The sequence below is a fragment of the Lissotriton helveticus genome, chromosome 7 (genome assembly GCF_964261635.1).
Source record: "Lissotriton helveticus chromosome 7, aLisHel1.1, whole genome shotgun sequence".
Lineage (NCBI taxonomy): Eukaryota > Metazoa > Chordata > Amphibia > Caudata > Salamandridae > Lissotriton > Lissotriton helveticus.
Window position 1 is genome coordinate 571,105,503 of NC_136068.1, and position 18,888 is coordinate 571,124,390.

Below are 18,888 nucleotides of genomic sequence, written 5' to 3' on the forward strand. Positions count from 1 at the left end.
CAGGGCAGGGGATATATCATTATAATTATAACAACATTACTTTTGACTATTGAATCAGACGTCGTTAGAGTGCTGCGTTCTTAGTTCTTCACACTGCACTTGTTGCTTTGCCCAAGACACCTGCTAGGTTTCAAACATTGTATTTGGGGATTTACTTATGAGAGGAAGCCACAGCTGTGGTGTGAAGGGGTTGGTATGTTCGCTTATCGCTGCAGAGTGGAGTAGGTTTTGGGGTTTTCAGTGCATGAGGCTTGTACCCTCATTAGATGTCTCATTATCTTAAGAGACACAATTCCAAAGGGCTGTGACAAGGGTTCGAGTTCTATATGCTATGAGTGTATCCGAGTTCACCCACCATGAGGCTTGTACAGCAAATGCACTTGGCTATCTTACTGAATTGATTTTAAATTGTACTGAATTTAATATATACAATTACTTAAAATCGTTATGAATGTTTTACAGCAATAACAGGAATGGAAACAATGATAACAATTGAAAAATCATCAATGTAATTGACATTATATAAATTAGCTAAAAAGAAAAATCATAAAATGAATTCGCCAAAATCTTGGTATGCAGTTCTTAAATCCATCATGCCCCCTTTTCTTCCAAACAGAATGTGTCAAAGCCATTAATCAATGTGTCAAAGCCATCAATCAATGTGTCAAAGCAATCAATTCCCTATTTCCATGGAGTATCTTATGTGAGCAGGACGACTGACCACTGATGCAAGCGCCTGGCTCTTCTGGGTCAGAGGAAATTTGCTGGACATCTATTTCATGCAGTGCGGCCATTTCATATTCACAATGTCCCCTCAGATAATGGCGAGAACCGATGTCTCGTGAAGTGTGCACGTGCCTGCACCCCTAGCTGCGCCTTTCCCAGCAAGCTGGGGGTCAACAACCTGCTTCAGACTGCGCAACCCATTCCAACATGGTTGGCTTTCCCCGAACAGCCGGGCATTGTTGTTGTTACTGGGCCTCTCTGGTGGTATATGCTTTGTGCACTCAGTCCTGGTGGGTGACAGTGTGTGTACCAAAACCCTGGTGGCAGACACTGTGTGAACTAAGGTTCCGGTGGCTGACACTCCATGGACTAAAATTCCGGTGGCTGACACTGAATAAGCTAAGATCCCTGATGGCTGACGCTGTATAAACTAAAATCACGGTGGCTGACACTATGTGCACCATTAACACCACAGGAACTGATTGTGTGCGCCTGAAGGCCCTGGTGCAGACGCTATGTGGAGCAGAACCTCTGTGCGCTAGGACTGTAGGATAGACGCTGTGTACACTACACTCCTGCTACACTCATGACTCATATGCAACAATTGCAAGAGCAAATACATGATGCTCGTTTAATACAAATGAGAGCTTAATTTAAGCGCAGTTTCTTTGAAATGGAGTTAGTTACCTTAATTGACACAAACGGTGCCTTTTGGTGGTGCTGTACATATATTTCTCTTGTAAAATGTGAAAGTCACTGACAACTTAACATGGGGGACTGACAACCGACAGTTCACCCTGGCAGACGCCCTCTCTCAGCAAAGTCAGCAGCTGAATACAATCCACACATCTACCCACCCGCACAAAGACTAAGTTGTCTCATATCTGATGTGGGACATTGGGCCTGGTTTTGTAGTACAGAGCACTTAGAATGCTGGTGCCTGTTAATTCTGACTTTACTTAAAAATGCACAACTCCAAGCACCAGAATCAAAGGGACATGAGCCAGTATCAAGCTATGAACATTTTGCACATGACTTGCACAACAGGAAAGTTCTGTACGCTAGTCTGTTTTTTGAATATTTTTAAAAAGTATGCCCTGAAAATGTCTACCTGGAATAATATCCACATAATTTCTTAATTTACGTGATCGAACCCTACAGTCTGTAGAAATAACTCAGACTTCTGTGCATAGCCCTTAACCCTAAAATGAAACACTTGCTGATGACATTGTGCTGGTGTCTTGTACTACTTTATCTACAAACATAAAAGACAGTCTATGTATCTAGTGAGTTTCAAAAATGAAATGAGCACAGCTTTCTGGCTGCCAAACATCCTCAGGGAGAATTTATTGAACCCCGGTTGGAGCAAATGATGTAAATAGGTCAGTGAGTGACTGCTTTTGTCAGAGAGATCCTTTTGTTACTTGCAGTTTCAAAGTAAAAATCCTAACATAAAACAGCGAGCTATTAACTGTCATCTAAGAGCTGGATGCAAACTGCAAGGACAAGATTGGAGCGTTATGTTTTTTCCCCACAGTCTTTGTTTGATTACCCTACTGTTTCAAAAATAAATTGTTATCTTTTCATTTTCAGCACCTGACAACCTGAAACATTACCGCATTTTGGGGCCAGTTCTCAGCAAACAAGAAGAGGACCACAACCTCCTTTGCTGCTCTTTCACCCCGGCTACCACCCAGCAAACACCAGTGATAAAGGTAAGCAAACTGATGCTATATTTTTTTACATGGGAGTTAGGCTGTGCAACTTCTTCTACTCTTAGAGCTGAGATTTCCATGAAAGTCTTATAGTCTGAATTCAACACCTGAGCATAATAGGACAGAATGTATGAAGCTCTGTGGTTATACTGAATAAGCAGCTACCTATGTTATGCCATCTATTAATGTAATAACTGCACTTTCACAATTGCTTTATTAACCTTCCTGCTTTCTCAAATTTGCTTGAAAATGTACGATTTTTCTTCTTTTTTTTCAAAAATGTCTAGGGGGGGGTAATCCCCCCAAACCCCCCTTTTGGGTTTCGGGCTCGCTCGCTGCGCTCGCTCGCTCGCAACGGTGCAGTATGCAAATCACTTTGCGCCCTACCACTTTCAAATCTCACCCACCGCCCCTGGTAATGGTGAATCTGAATCGTGGGGGGCGGCGTAAAGGGAGTAGCCAGAATAGCCCCGGTCACCTTGCCGTTCACTCCGGTGTTCTGTTTGCCGGCGGTTCACTGCCGCTCGGCGAGTGCGCAGCACGGCTTTATGCTAGGCTGCAAGCCGGGGCCTGGATTTGGTCACAGGCCCCAGCGTGCAGCTCCGCTCGGGGAAGTTGATTGGGCTCTGTCTCAATGATGTTTCCTCATCCGCGGCCGCCGGTTCCTGCCTCGGTGAGTCACCACTGCCTTGCGCCACTCCTGCGTGGGTCTCCCATGATCTAGGGGACGTCTTTGGTGCTAATAAATTAATGTTTCTGTGGGCACTACGGAGGAGCTTCAAAGCTGCGTGGCCATCGCTGTTGGCAGCTTTGCCACGCCCCATCAAACACATACATTTCAACAAAATGTGCCAAATATGAAATGAACAGAAAAATGTCAGATTTATGAATGTAAATTATCTATTTAAATTAATTTTAAGACACATCGAATTCAACAAGTTAATGTACTGTACCATTGTATTTTATTAGTTCCACGTTAAGAATAAATATTTCAAATGATTTTACATTTAAATGCTTTATCAAAATATATGTATATATTTAAGAATAATAAATGTTAATAATTCTTCAAATACTTTCTCATACAGACATCTGTGGTCGGTGGTGGAGATCTCGATCTACAGATGAAAGACGTTATTGCCACTTAGTGCTACTTCATTTAAACCTTTCTATATGGCACTTCATCTTTAGTGTAAATCTGACGTCACCTTGAAAACATTTCATATTTGGACTCAATGGGGCTATTCACAAGAGGATTTGTGAGTAGTCAAAGTAGAAGTACCTGAGAATTCTTAATTTTCTGTCTGTGCCTTTATGAATTGGAGCTGAAACGTACAACTCTCTGTTAGCAACAGTGTAAAGAGGACACAGTTCTTTCTATTTGTACTACTGGCATATGAATGCTTCATGTGTATTCCTATTTTAAATGCTTTATGGATGATTCCGAATAGTGTGTAAGAGTACGTAAAAGAATACTACTGTAGTAATATTTCCAGTACTCATAACATATTTTTTTAGTCACCCCCCATATCTTTGAAAAGATGGTACATAGCCCTGTAAAAACCAGAGGATGCGGACACATGGTCTAAGTACAGCCTTTTAAGGTTTATTAAATAATCTATTTGGGACAATTAAAGCGGTTAGTGCTGTCAGCTCTCGCTGCAAACCAGTTTCATGATATGAAGATCACATACCAAGAGTAAAAAATAGTAGCCCTTTTCAGTCTGCTCACTAATTCACTAACCATGGGTAATCTGGAAATCCACCTCAATGTTAACATTTAGTACTGTAAGATCTATGCACAGAGGCAATCATATGTCCCTTTCTTGGTCAAAACTATCAATGACAACTATATTGAAGACTCTATTTCCTCAAAAATGCGCTCTTGCACAATTCTTTATACTGCCAGACCTTACTAATAATAATTAGAACCCTCTCAATTTCTGTGTGACAGGTTATGCTCTATTATTTAGACAGGTCTTATACATCTTTTCCTCCAGTTTCTGAGAAATTCACAAACTACTTTTGGGTACAAACACTCTACTTGTGTCTTCCTTAGCAAGCCAGATATACTGAGAGCCTGAAATAGAGATTGACAGACAGGTACTCTGTCACAAAGGTGGTGGATAGCCCATCCTCCTTATTGCAAGAGCCATCGGATATAATGCACTTGTAATAAGGTGGACGGGATGTCTGCCACATTCCTGACAGAGTAAACCCAACACCAAAGTCTAAATCAGGCCATTATTCTCTGGCACACAAGTCCAGTTTTGTTCTCAGCTGTCTATGGCCACATTATCCCAGCAAGCACACTTTAAAAAAAAAAAATATATATATATATATATATATTTTTGTCTTAGCGCAACAACAATCCCTATATCACATTTATGGCCATCGCCCTCTCTCATGCCGAATGAGCAGATTTAAGGCAATAATTTATGTACACATCCTAAGATACAGTACATGACCCATTGCATGCTTCTGTGGAAACAATATTGACTAACACTTTGAGGAGAAGGGGGGGTAAGAGGTGTGGGCAGAAAAAGGCAAAGTCATTACCTGTAGTCTATAATTGTTCAAACTCCTGCCCCCCTCCCAAACTCCCGCCATCCCCCCATATCTTGTCAAATTTCTTAGGGCAGCCTCTGTGTTTGTATACTGCTTTTCCCAGGACCATGGATGTGTTTGTGATGCTCGCCCAATCACGATTTTGGAAAAGGGGGGTGGTGATGGACAGAGCTTCTGAATGATGCAGAATACTCTTACCAAGTCAAGAGATCATGGTTTAAATCCATCACCGTTTTTTAGCTCACTGCACCATCCCAGCTCAGAACTTGGCTATATGCAAATTAGTCTGTTCCTGTCCCAGTGCATGATGGGAACAGGGCAAACCAAACTACCAAGCCAATTCTTATACCGGGAAGGAAACAAGCTTCCGGGGACCGGTTTCTGGCATCACAGCCTTCTTCGGCCCGGCTTGCTTGAATCCTGATGGTGCAATGAGCAAGGGACTCACGTCTGAGTATACCCTCCCACACATAGTGTGGATAAAACCGATTTTGGAAAAGGGGGGTGGTGATGGACAGAGCTTCTGAATGATGCAGAATACTCTTACCAAGTCAAGAGATCATGGTTTAAATCCATCACCGTTTTTTAGCTCACTGCACCATCCCAGCTCAGAACTTGGCTATATGCAAATTAGTCTGTTCCTGTCCCAGTGCATGATGGGAACAGGGCAAACCAAACTACCAAGCCAATTCTTATACCGGGAAGGAAACAAGCTTCCGGGGACCGGTTTCTGGCATCACAGCCTTCTTCGGCCCGGCTTGCTTGAATCCTGATGGTGCAATGAGCAAGGGACTCACGTCTGAGTATACCCTCCCACACATAGTGTGGATAAAACCGATTTTGGAAAAGGGGGGTGGTGATGGACAGAGCTTCTGAATGATGCAGAATACTCTTACCAAGTCAAGAGATCATGGTTTAAATCCATCACCGTTTTTTAGCTCACTGCACCATCCCAGCTCAGAACTTGGCTATATGCAAATTAGTCTGTTCCTGTCCCAGTGCATGATGGGAACAGGGCAAACCAAACTACCAAGCCAATTCTTATACCGGGAAGGAAACAAGCTTCCGGGGACCGGTTTCTGGCATCACAGCCTTCTTCGGCCCGGCTTGCTTGAATCCTGATGGTGCAATGAGCAAGGGACTCACGTCTGAGTATACCCTCCCACACATAGTGTGGATAAAACCGATTTTGGAAAAGGGGGGTGGTGATGGACAGAGCTTCTGAATGATGCAGAATACTCTTACCAAGTCAAGAGATCATGGTTTAAATCCATCACCGTTTTTTAGCTCACTGCACCATCCCAGCTCAGAACTTGGCTATATGCAAATTAGTCTGTTCCTGTCCCAGTGCATGATGGGAACAGGGCAAACCAAACTACCAAGCCAATTCTTATACCGGGAAGGAAACAAGCTTCCGGGGACCGGTTTCTGGCATCACAGCCTTCTTCGGCCCGGCTTGCTTGAATCCTGATGGTGCAATGAGCAAGGGACTCACGTCTGAGTATACCCTCCCACACATAGTGTGGATAAAACCGATTTTGGAAAAGGGGGGTGGTGATGGACAGAGCTTCTGAATGATGCAGAATACTCTTACCAAGTCAAGAGATCATGGTTTAAATCCATCACCGTTTTTTAGCTCACTGCACCATCCCAGCTCAGAACTTGGCTATATGCAAATTAGTCTGTTCCTGTCCCAGTGCATGATGGGAACAGGGCAAACCAAACTACCAAGCCAATTCTTATACCGGGAAGGAAACAAGCTTCCGGGGACCGGTTTCTGGCATCACAGCCTTCTTCGGCCCGGCTTGCTTGAATCCTGATGGTGCAATGAGCAAGGGACTCACGTCTGAGTATACCCTCCCACACATAGTGTGGATAAAACCGATTTTGGAAAAGGGGGGTGGTGATGGACAGAGCTTCTGAATGATGCAGAATACTCTTACCAAGTCAAGAGATCATGGTTTAAATCCATCACCGTTTTTTAGCTCACTGCACCATCCCAGCTCAGAACTTGGCTATATGCAAATTAGTCTGTTCCTGTCCCAGTGCATGATGGGAACAGGGCAAACCAAACTACCAAGCCAATTCTTATACCGGGAAGGAAACAAGCTTCCGGGGACCGGTTTCTGGCATCACAGCCTTCTTCGGCCCGGCTTGCTTGAATCCTGATGGTGCAATGAGCAAGGGACTCACGTCTGAGTATACCCTCCCACACATAGTGTGGATAAAACCGATTTTGGAAAAGGGGGGTGGTGATGGACAGAGCTTCTGAATGATGCAGAATACTCTTACCAAGTCAAGAGATCATGGTTTAAATCCATCACCGTTTTTTAGCTCACTGCACCATCCCAGCTCAGAACTTGGCTATATGCAAATTAGTCTGTTCCTGTCCCAGTGCATGATGGGAACAGGGCAAACCAAACTACCAAGCCAATTCTTATACCGGGAAGGAAACAAGCTTCCGGGGACCGGTTTCTGGCATCACAGCCTTCTTCGGCCCGGCTTGCTTGAATCCTGATGGTGCAATGAGCAAGGGACTCACGTCTGAGTATACCCTCCCACACATAGTGTGGATAAAACCGATTTTGGAAAAGGGGGGTGGTGATGGACAGAGCTTCTGAATGATGCAGAATACTCTTACCAAGTCAAGAGATCATGGTTTAAATCCATCACCGTTTTTTAGCTCACTGCACCATCCCAGCTCAGAACTTGGCTATATGCAAATTAGTCTGTTCCTGTCCCAGTGCATGATGGGAACAGGGCAAACCAAACTACCAAGCCAATTCTTATACCGGGAAGGAAACAAGCTTCCGGGGACCGGTTTCTGGCATCACAGCCTTCTTCGGCCCGGCTTGCTTGAATCCTGATGGTGCAATGAGCAAGGGACTCACGTCTGAGTATACCCTCCCACACATAGTGTGGATAAAACCGATTTTGGAAAAGGGGGGTGGTGATGGACAGAGCTTCTGAATGATGCAGAATACTCTTACCAAGTCAAGAGATCATGGTTTAAATCCATCACCGTTTTTTAGCTCACTGCACCATCCCAGCTCAGAACTTGGCTATATGCAAATTAGTCTGTTCCTGTCCCAGTGCATGATGGGAACAGGGCAAACCAAACTACCAAGCCAATTCTTATACCGGGAAGGAAACAAGCTTCCGGGGACCGGTTTCTGGCATCACAGCCTTCTTCGGCCCGGCTTGCTTGAATCCTGATGGTGCAATGAGCAAGGGACTCACGTCTGAGTATACCCTCCCACACATAGTGTGGATAAAACCGATTTTGGAAAAGGGGGGTGGTGATGGACAGAGCTTCTGAATGATGCAGAATACTCTTACCAAGTCAAGAGATCATGGTTTAAATCCATCACCGTTTTTTAGCTCACTGCACCATCCCAGCTCAGAACTTGGCTATATGCAAATTAGTCTGTTCCTGTCCCAGTGCATGATGGGAACAGGGCAAACCAAACTACCAAGCCAATTCTTATACCGGGAAGGAAACAAGCTTCCGGGGACCGGTTTCTGGCATCACAGCCTTCTTCGGCCCGGCTTGCTTGAATCCTGATGGTGCAATGAGCAAGGGACTCACGTCTGAGTATACCCTCCCACACATAGTGTGGATAAAACCGATTTTGGAAAAGGGGGGTGGTGATGGACAGAGCTTCTGAATGATGCAGAATACTCTTACCAAGTCAAGAGATCATGGTTTAAATCCATCACCGTTTTTTAGCTCACTGCACCATCCCAGCTCAGAACTTGGCTATATGCAAATTAGTCTGTTCCTGTCCCAGTGCATGATGGGAACAGGGCAAACCAAACTACCAAGCCAATTCTTATACCGGGAAGGAAACAAGCTTCCGGGGACCGGTTTCTGGCATCACAGCCTTCTTCGGCCCGGCTTGCTTGAATCCTGATGGTGCAATGAGCAAGGGACTCACGTCTGAGTATACCCTCCCACACATAGTGTGGATAAAACCGATTTTGGAAAAGGGGGGTGGTGATGGACAGAGCTTCTGAATGATGCAGAATACTCTTACCAAGTCAAGAGATCATGGTTTAAATCCATCACCGTTTTTTAGCTCACTGCACCATCCCAGCTCAGAACTTGGCTATATGCAAATTAGTCTGTTCCTGTCCCAGTGCATGATGGGAACAGGGCAAACCAAACTACCAAGCCAATTCTTATACCGGGAAGGAAACAAGCTCGCCCAATCACGTACCGTTTAGCCACCATAAACCCCAGGTTTATGAGTAATTTTTTGTAACTGGGGGCCTCCACATCTTTCCATATTCCCAATAGCGCTAGAGGGGCAGATAGGTCTATGGTACAGTTGGTGGCCTACTCCAACCTTTGTGTTACCAACTGCCAGACCTTTGGACTCTGGGGCATTCCCACAATACATGGAAGAACGTTCCTCCCTGCCCGCAGTTCCAAAGACATCCCTCTGTCTCCCTAGCACTCCCTATTTCTTTTGAGCAACATCCTTCTACTGTAGTAAACCCTATGCAAGTTTCAGCTGCATGAGTCTGAATATGACTTTTTTGGCGACCTCCCATGGGAACTGCTCTACCTCCCCCCAGTCGTGAAGAGAGTCTCCATGCCATGTTGCCATCTCCCTCTTAACTCTGCCAGTTCTATTTGAGTGTTGACCATAATCATCTTATATGAAGGGATCTATCTTTAGAAGTAGTTGCCCATTTAACATCCTCCTCTCTAGCGGTTAATACTCTTGAATTTCTTCATCTGCTGGAATCCTGAAGTGTAAGGCACGTCATAATTCCAAGTCTTTGAATGTCTTGGATGAGGGCATATCATGCTCTGTCAAGTGGGACAATACCAATCACATCCCATACCTGTTCTAGTGATCATAAACGTATTAGGTCCCACTTCTTGAAAGCTGGTAATGTAGCCACGTCCCTCAATCTTGTTCCCACCCACAGGGTTTTTTTTGGGGTCAGTCTTTGTTCCCATCCTATTTCCCTGCTTAATTTGTGCCATGTCCTGACCACCGTGTCTGTAGCGGGGAGTAACCAACCCTCTGGCTTTCCCCATAAAGGACGTGCAGGTATCCCCTCGCTCCTAGAATGAACCTATCTAGTCTGAAAGTGTGCACGTCTGTTGGGATGTAGGCCCATCCATTATCCGTGCAGGTTTGTGCTGCTTCATTGTATTTAGGGACATTGTGAAATGCTATTCCTCTCTCAAATGTGAAATGCTGTGATGTGTGCCCAGTCATCTGGGGTATGTCACCCTCCAGAGTAAAAGCCGTAGTAGGTGATCTACTGCAGGGAAAAATCAGTCGGGTATCCCGTAGGAGGAGTTCTGTAGTATGCAGGTGAACCTGGGCAGCACCATCATTTTGAAGATTGGCATCCTTACCATTAGGGAGTTTGGGAAGGTTTACCAGTGTTATGGGTGTATCTAGTTTGGTCATTAAAAGGCATAAATTGTCCTCTGAATGTGGACGGTCACCCCTAGTGATCCCCAGCCCAGGTATTTAAAGTGGCAAGTTTCCACCCTCAGGGGTAGAAACCTTAGGCTGCCATCTGCCCATAGGGAGCAACAGTGACTTCTCCTAGTTATTACCGAGTCCCGACAATTTCTGATATGTATCAAATATCTGTCAGAGCCTGGTCACCGACTCCTTGGGATTAGCTATGTAGTGAAGTGTGTCATCTGCAGAAGATACGTTTGTACCACCCCACTCCCAGGTCCATCAACTTGCCTCATCCTGCCAGCCTAGCAAGCACACTTGCTTGCATGCCACGATATCCTTTAGCATGGCACAGCTTTACTTAAACTGTAATTCTAATTTAAAAGCTCCAAATAAGCCTATAATGTGGTACGACCTCTGGAGATCGCACAATAGACCTGGTGACCAGCCTCGCTCCCTCCTTCTCCAATGCAGGAGTTAGCCCAGTTTGCATCTGAGGAGTCTGTCATCCTCCATAATCTGGCACTTTGTACAGATACCTGGTCAAGACATGACTTGACAAGTCTAGAAACTAATGGTCTCTGTTTGTGGTGGTCGTTTTTTAGGTCTCGCCTACGACGAACGCGCTGAAAGCGCGTTCTCGCAAGCGAGAACTATAGCCGTAGTCTCAGCAGTCTGAGACCGACGAAGTGAGACAAGACCTGGCCGCGCGCAGCGTTTCTCCATAGGATAACGTTGTGCGCACGGCCAGGTCTTGTCTCAACGGCATGCGAATGCAGACCGGATCGCGTCGCGCGCCTCTCTGGAATGCAGGGGGAGTCTGCAGCGAGGCGCGCGGCGCTGATAAACAGGCAAGAGGCGCGTGTGGAATCCGAGTCTGCCAGGCTGCACGCGCTTTGCTGCCCGGCATTTACTTTCGCTGTTCTTGTTTTAATTGTCCTTTTCGGTTTTCTGTGTATACGATGCCATAAGCTTCCGTCGTGCTGGTTTCACAGCGGCTCGTGAAAGTCACTGACTTACCTGCCACTGCTGCAAATGTTTCCAAATTTAGGTAGGGACCGTCTACACTTAGTACTACGCATGTGTGAATTTCCACTCTTCAAATAAACTACATCCATCTTCTCATGGTCTCCGACTTCTTCCAGAATCACTCTCATCTTACCCACTTTAAAACAAAATCACACGGGAGAAATTACCTCACCCTTTTGGAAACTCCCTGCTGGTCCTAGTTAGTACTCACTCAGTGTCATCGTAAGCAAGCTCTTTAACAATCACAACGTTTCTTTTTAGCTAACTGCTGTACTTGATTTCAAATCGTACCGATATAAACACAAGCTCCTAAACTGTCCTTGCCTTCAGGGTCACTTTTGCTGCTGCTATTCACTTTCTAACTAATGTTTTCCTTATATGCCAAAGCTTAATGCTAGTAATACGATCTGTGCGATGCAAAGTTCTATTGTGGGCTTTGTAGTCATTTGGGTGCAAGGTTTTAGCCTCTGGTCCCTATTTTCTATATATCTGTCGGTTTACTGGTATGACGCTAGTAAAAGCAAGTTCTGCCTGAGAGGTTGCCAATGAACTTGCCTGATCATGTTAGCAAGAAATTAATTTCAAAGCGCCCTCACATCACTTGTCGCATTATAAACACGCATTCACAAAGCCAGTAGGCCTGGCCTTCTCCAGCTGGCGTGATAGATTTTGCTTTTATTTCTTATTGTAAACAGGCAAGAGAAAGGTAACAAGCATTTGCACTGCAATAGGTCCTGCATTTTCGCGAGTTTGAGCTATTACCATTGCAAATAACAATTCCTTTTATTTTTGTTTTCTTTTTTAAAACACAAAGGGCATTGTCATTTACAATACCAATAGCTTAAACTCCAGTAACTGCGAGACCTATTGCATTGCAAATGCTTGTTATTTTTTGCTGCTTGGGTCCACCAGGCTTTGTCTGGAAGTCACAAACCGAGAACAAGAACATCAGAATGTATGCACAAAATGGGGCTGACAAGACTTAGGCCAACAGCACAATGTCCATTGGTCTACAATCTAAGGGTCAGATATACTAACATTTCATGCAACACTGCACAGCAAGGCAGCTTGGTGCATTACGTTGCGCGAAAGGGAGACACCAGAAATGCACCATATTTACAAAGATATCGTGAATTTCGGCAGTCTTCTTGTGCTAGCGCACTATGTGCTTTCTAGTGCCAAAATAGTCAGTGTGTGCTGCGACGGAGTGCCACACCAGGTGGCTTTGTGTGGCTTAGTAAATCCCACTAAAGGACTTGAGTTGCCTTGTGATGACTTATAAGGGCATTGCAAACCTTTAGTAAGTCTAACCCTTTTTTTTTTGTCCGAGGAGTCAGATGAAGCTCCTCCTGTGGAAACATGGCGGTTCGCCTGGCTCTAAATAGAGCAGGAAGACAAAGTTTGGCGTACAGGGTACTCAAACACTTTGTAACAGCGTAACCTCTCCATAAAACTCGAAATAAGGACCTGTGTCCTTTCAATAAAAAAATATGGGGACAACTGACTTTTAATGTAGCAGAGTTTAATATGGTCTAGTGAGGAGATTATTGTCTTGGCAGTATGGAAGTAAATGTTTGGGTTGTTTTTTGTATGTTCTGTAATGCACGTCTTCCTTGTGTTCAGATCAAGAATGTGGCAAAAGTTTCTCTATTTTTCAGCTAAAGTCTCTTTAAGAATATGATGATGTCGGCTGCACTGGATGAGGGGTTCTGGTTAAAAGTTGGGTGCATTTTAACGTCCTCTATCCAGCCCATTATGGGTAGATTAATGCAAATTGAAGACAGATTAAAGAAACTCGAGCAACTGACTATCTAATCTCGCGTTTAACAAGAAGAAAAATCCAACAGTGATTCAAGACAAACTTTTGCCTCGAAATGATACAAGAAATGCCTTGGCCCCAAATTCTACGCCTCAAATATCGGCACCTGATTTCACGGAAGGCATGTCGCGGGTCAGCGCTGAAGGTGGACTGGGCACAAAGAACGACATAGCTCCTCATGATCACACGGACATACCCAAGGGAAACAGTGCAGCTAATCATATGGCGGGTGGGGGTATTATTAAAGTTTTGCAGGGGGGAGGGAAGGGACCCAGTGTAAATGACGATCATGGGTGTTTGCTACCGAATATAGATCTGCCACCAGAATCTATCCACTACGTTGTTGTCCTGGCAGTGGTTCCCGAACTAGGGAAGGGTAGTATGGAATCGTTCACCGAATTGAAGAACAAAACCACACACTGGCTTAATGCCAACAGACCCCTTCCTCCACAAATGCACAGCAAAATTCTGTTTGTACGCAGAGTTAGTTGGGTGGGTAGGAGCAGGAAAAACATACTAGGAGACTGCATTATTATTAATTTCAAAAACACGCAAGTAGTGCAACATATCTGTGACAGATGGCCTTATATGTCAAGAACTAGAATTCAGCCACTTGACCTCACTTATTTTTACAGCCCCCAAACACGTAGGGTAAATTATGCTTCTAATGGAAGCACTCTGGAAAGGAACCCTGAAGTAAATCACGCCAGAAACAGGCTTGAATCTGATGGCTATGGTCTGGAACTAGGTATCCCCATGAGCAATAGGTATAGTGTACTTGATATGGTTGATTGACTTACCCCAAATAATGTCGCCCCGCAGAGTGTCCCGTCAATGGATAGGGAAGAAGAAGACACTAGACAACATCGCGAAAATCAATCCATCAACAAGGATTTGGGAGGGTTTGCAATTTGTCCTACCCAGTGTTTGGACGGTGTTATGGAAAAAATGACTTATCCCAATGTTGCTATAGAAAACAATCAACACATGCGGAATGAGGGTGATTTCCCTCGCAAGTCTCATATAATCCTGAAAACAATAGCAAGGGAAGAGTCTTTGGAAAATAATCAACAGGCCAGAGAACATAGTCTGTACCCATTGACACGGTATAGTAAAGCTAGGAGCCCACCAGGAGATGTTATCTCCCAAACAGTTGCGAGCACAAACATCAATGAAACAGAGATGGATAATACCCTCAAGCTGATGTCTTGGAACATCGCTCGGCTGGCCGCTAGAACGAGGGACCCTGATTGTTTATCTTTTATGCAGGATTTTTCTATTATTTGCCTAAATGAATGGTGGGCAATGGAGGCCATACATATCAATGGCTACCACACTTTCCACACTCCTGCTAGCCAGGCAATAGGGGAAGGAATAAAGTGGGCTATAAAGCTATGTATCAAACCTTCTGAATGATCTGATAGTGAAATTTGAACTGGATCTGAATACTATCAGATACTGCAAATAACAGATGAGGGAAACCAGAAAACGGTTTTAATAAACTTCTATAACAACACTCCAAAAATGTAAATAAGTAATGTATTAGAAGACTTATGCCAAACTCTTAGGAACATCGAAGAAAAACAGTCTGGGGACACATGTGTCATATGGGTGTGCGACTTCAATTGTTTTCTATGCCCACATAGCCACTTGGGCATTTGTGGTTTGGGAACAGATAGAGACGAACCCCGCGCACACTTCTCCCACACGATCCTGGGAAATTACCTTAATGATTTGATCTTCCAATTAGACTTGGGCTTCGCGAATGAATTATGCTCTCCTTTGGTTCCTTTTGAGCCAACATTCATTGGGAGGGGATGTAAATCAGTAATCGGTTTCGCTCTTATATCTAACCGATATTTCTGTCATGTCCTTACTTATAAAACATGTGACATAGCAATGAGTGACCACCTTCCAAATAGCTTATCATTTTCTCATGCAGGGAGTAAAAAAACAACTAATTTAATAGAAAACTTATATAGTTATAAATAGGGCTCCCGGTTTTCCGTTTTTACGGATTTATACATATAAATACAGACGGAAATCTATATTTCCTTTGTCTGTATTATTTATATTTATAAACGGCAAAATACTAGCAAATTTTGCCACACTGCAGGTGGGTATTTTTCTACTGACGGGGCACTTGGAATGTAATGTAATGTATGTATACTTGTAAAGCGCACTGTTACCTCGTTACGTGGCGTCCTGGCGCTGTATACCGCTGGGGAACCCATCCTGGCTTTCCCTGTGAGAGGGTAACCCAAGGTGAAGCCAGGCATCCCCGGCGTTGCTGGGGCCGTTGTGCAGATTAAGCAAGCTATTGCCCAGAGTTGCAGAGTGGGACCCATGGTTAGCGTAGGCACCTAAGCGAGAATTATCGAGTCCGCGGACATTGACCCAAAACCCTGCCGCGTTGGGAATTGAACCCTGGTCCCGGGCCGACCTCTGCTTCAGGGTCTGCCGCTTCTAACCGGTGAGCCACACTTCTCCACAAAGCAAGAAGGCGCATGTACCCGTGGCAGACATTTTCCACATTTACATTTTCTACACCGCAACTTTTTAACTGTTTGTTAAAATAAAAATAAAATAGGGGCACGTAGCTCCAACCCGTGTCCCGTGTAAAAGGCAGCTTTCACAGTATTGTCCGCAGTGCCCCCTCCTTGGTCTGTACCAGGGAGCACCGCTATGAGCCCCCCCCCCCCCCCTCGCAGACAGTCGCCTCCCTCTGCTTGTAAATTACATTGAGTCCACATGTCGCCTCCGCTCCCTTACACCTTACTCTGCTCCCATCGGCAAACATCAATAGCCCCCTCAGGTGTCAGTCCAGACAAAGCCCAGCTCTCCATGGCGCCAGTACCAGTCTGATGGGCAGCAGGCTCCTGCCCTCCCCTCCCATCACTGTAAATGAGGTGTGAAAGGCAGGCTGGAAATGCGCCAAGCAATTAGAGCAGCCCCTCCGAACTGCTGAAGGACCTGCGCCCCCTAGACTGGTAGCGGGAGGGGGAGGGCTTAAAGACACCATGCCTCCTGCCATACTCTTTCACCACTGTAGTCCAACGACTGAGCGCGTGAACAGTCGCACATTTGCGCTTGCAGTTTAATAAGGAGTGCGTGAACAGTCGTAGAGCACAGCTTTGCTTGCAGTTCAGTGAGGTGCACATGCACAGTCGCACAGCTGTGCTTGCAGTTCAGTGAGGAGCGCGTGCATGCTCGGGGCCACCCACAGAGCTCTTTTTCTCGAGTGCACCTCAAGACATAATGATAAATACGCCGTTAGTGTATGCACAAATGCCATTGATGAGTGATGCTCTCAAAACAATGTATGAATTAATGAAAACATATGAATAATTTCGGATTTACATGAAATACTGATATAGACAAAGTGCAAGGTGCTGAAGGGGAGCAAAACACTCAGGGCTACACTCACTAGCAGGCACGAGGGTGCGTTGCCGAACAGTCAACCAGCAGAGCCAGGGTGCATTTTTTTTACTACATGCAAATTTAAATCAGGTCAAACATAAATGAACAGTGTCCAGGGCAACTCGTTGTATATTGGAAATTGTTTAACATAGAACCAGCTAGGATGAACCCAAACTGCATTTCCCAGAAAGCATTTGGCAACTATTCTTATGCATCTCTGACTCAGATAGGTGTAGCGCACGTATATTTCCCACCCATAAAACAACCCATCACACTTATCCTTCATACTTTCAATAGGCGAGACAGGGTTCCATGAGCATAGACAGAGAGAAGGGACTAAACACCGGGGAGAGGCAGCAGGTTTCGTTACAGTGCAGGAGCTGCCTTGCGCGCCTTTTGGGCGCTGTCAAAACCTCAAGTCTTTCAGGAAGACAGACATCTCAAGGACTGAATCGATGTCTTGTCCACTGTAGCTTTTATGTACTATCCAGATGCCTGCCACCTGACACTACTGGCTGCCTCACAGTGCTACACTGCACTGGGTCTGGCCACACTACCATCTCATAGGCACCCGTACCATTCCAGTAACTGAACTCTCCAGAGGATCCCCTGGCTGCCTGGTTCCGCACTGCCCTCTGAAGTACCCAAATGTCTATAGTGGACCTGGTTACACTGCCTACCTGACTGCCCAGTCCATGCAATAGGCACCCCGACCACTTTGTATTTCTTTTAATTTTATTTTTGTCTCGGATTTGGAGCCCCTTTTAAGTTGGCATCACAGCCTGCACTAACTAAATGGAGGGACCGCTGCTGCTGAGACCAGGGACCCCTTAGCCTGCTGGTACTCTAGGTCTGTAGCATTGTGGGCATCACAGGCTGTAGTGGTTACAATTAGTTAGTGGTAGCGAGGCCTGGCACAGCACGATAGCCTGATGCCAGCGCTGGCACAGTCCCAGTTATTCATGTATCTGCCGCTTTCACATGCACTTCCTTCCTATCTTGGCACCAACATAAAAGTGGCCCCATTATCGAACCATAAACCTTAACAAGCACTGGCATAGCCAATAGGTCTCGCCTTTGGGACCTTATAAGTGTTTATCCATGCAACAGTTGATGTTGTTGCACCAAGGATATTGTGCTGCATAACTAAATACTTATAAGGTCCCAAAGGCGAGACCTATTGGCTATGCCAATGCTTGATATTTGTTTTCTAGTACAATATATAATATATTGTACTAGAAAACGAATAAAATTGTCAATTTAAATAAATGTGGAAAAATACTATCTGTAGCGTTGTCTTTTGCTTGTGGCAAAATAAATGTGGATAAATACAGATAAAATGCCCAAAAAATAAATATGGATAAATACAGACGGAAATGGCAAAAAAATAAATACCATAAAACCGGGAGCCCTAGTTATAAATTAAGCCTCGCAAATATGAATGGAAATGCTATAAAGTGGAACAAAGTAGAGCCTGTGGCCTTCCTTGAAACCCTTGTCAAAAACAAACATAAGGAATGTGAAACGTGTCTAACTGTGACTGGTGAATACGCCCCAGTTACTGAGGCTTTCCTCAGAATTTCCGAGGAAATACGTAAACTCCTCACAGGGACCCAGAAACAAGGAAAAATTAAGACGCAGGGATGGTTTGACAGGGACTGCAGCAAGGCCCATGCTCACTTATTGATGGCGTTAAAAAGTGAGCCGAGAAGTATGGTTGAAGTAAGACTCGCCAGAACTGCATATCAACGTGCAGCTAAAAACCGTATGAGCCAGTTGAAACAGGAAGCCTGGCAGGCGTTACATCAAGCCTGCCTAACTAAGGATAACACTGGTTTTTGGAAGCCTGTAAACGCCCCTTTTTTTGCAGATAGGGTAAATAACACAATAGAAGTGGCAATCACGGAAGATATTTATTTATTTCTTTATTTATGAGATTTGATAAAGCGCAAACAAATGCCCTTGGGCGTCTCGGCGCTATAGATAGATGGGTCAACTATTTTAAAGATCTTTACCAGGCAGATGACCCAACTGAGAGTGTGAGACTAGATGTAATTAAAGGAGATGAAACTATGCCCAGGCATCTTTTCCAATGAACATTGAATTCGTATTGGCGGATGTCCAAACTGCCATTAATGATAGTGCTGCAGGGAAAGCCCCAGGACCGGACGGGGTGCCA

The 18,888-nt window shown here is 44.8% G+C and overlaps 1 long non-coding RNA gene across 2 annotated transcripts in view; it reads left to right on the plus strand.

Annotated features, from left to right (window-relative positions):
• The window catches only part of LOC144766899 (uncharacterized), a 42,010-nt gene that overhangs the window by 3,080 nt on the left and 20,042 nt on the right, over positions 1-18,888 (plus strand). The window contains exons 2-3 of one of the 2 annotated variants that reach the window (XR_013597972.1): positions 2,320-2,441; positions 3,527-4,022. This is a non-coding gene — a long non-coding RNA (uncharacterized LOC144766899). Of the gene's footprint in view, positions 1-2,319; positions 2,442-3,526; positions 4,023-18,888 lie in introns of those variants that run through there. The other variant, XR_013597971.1, reaches the window with a different exon arrangement.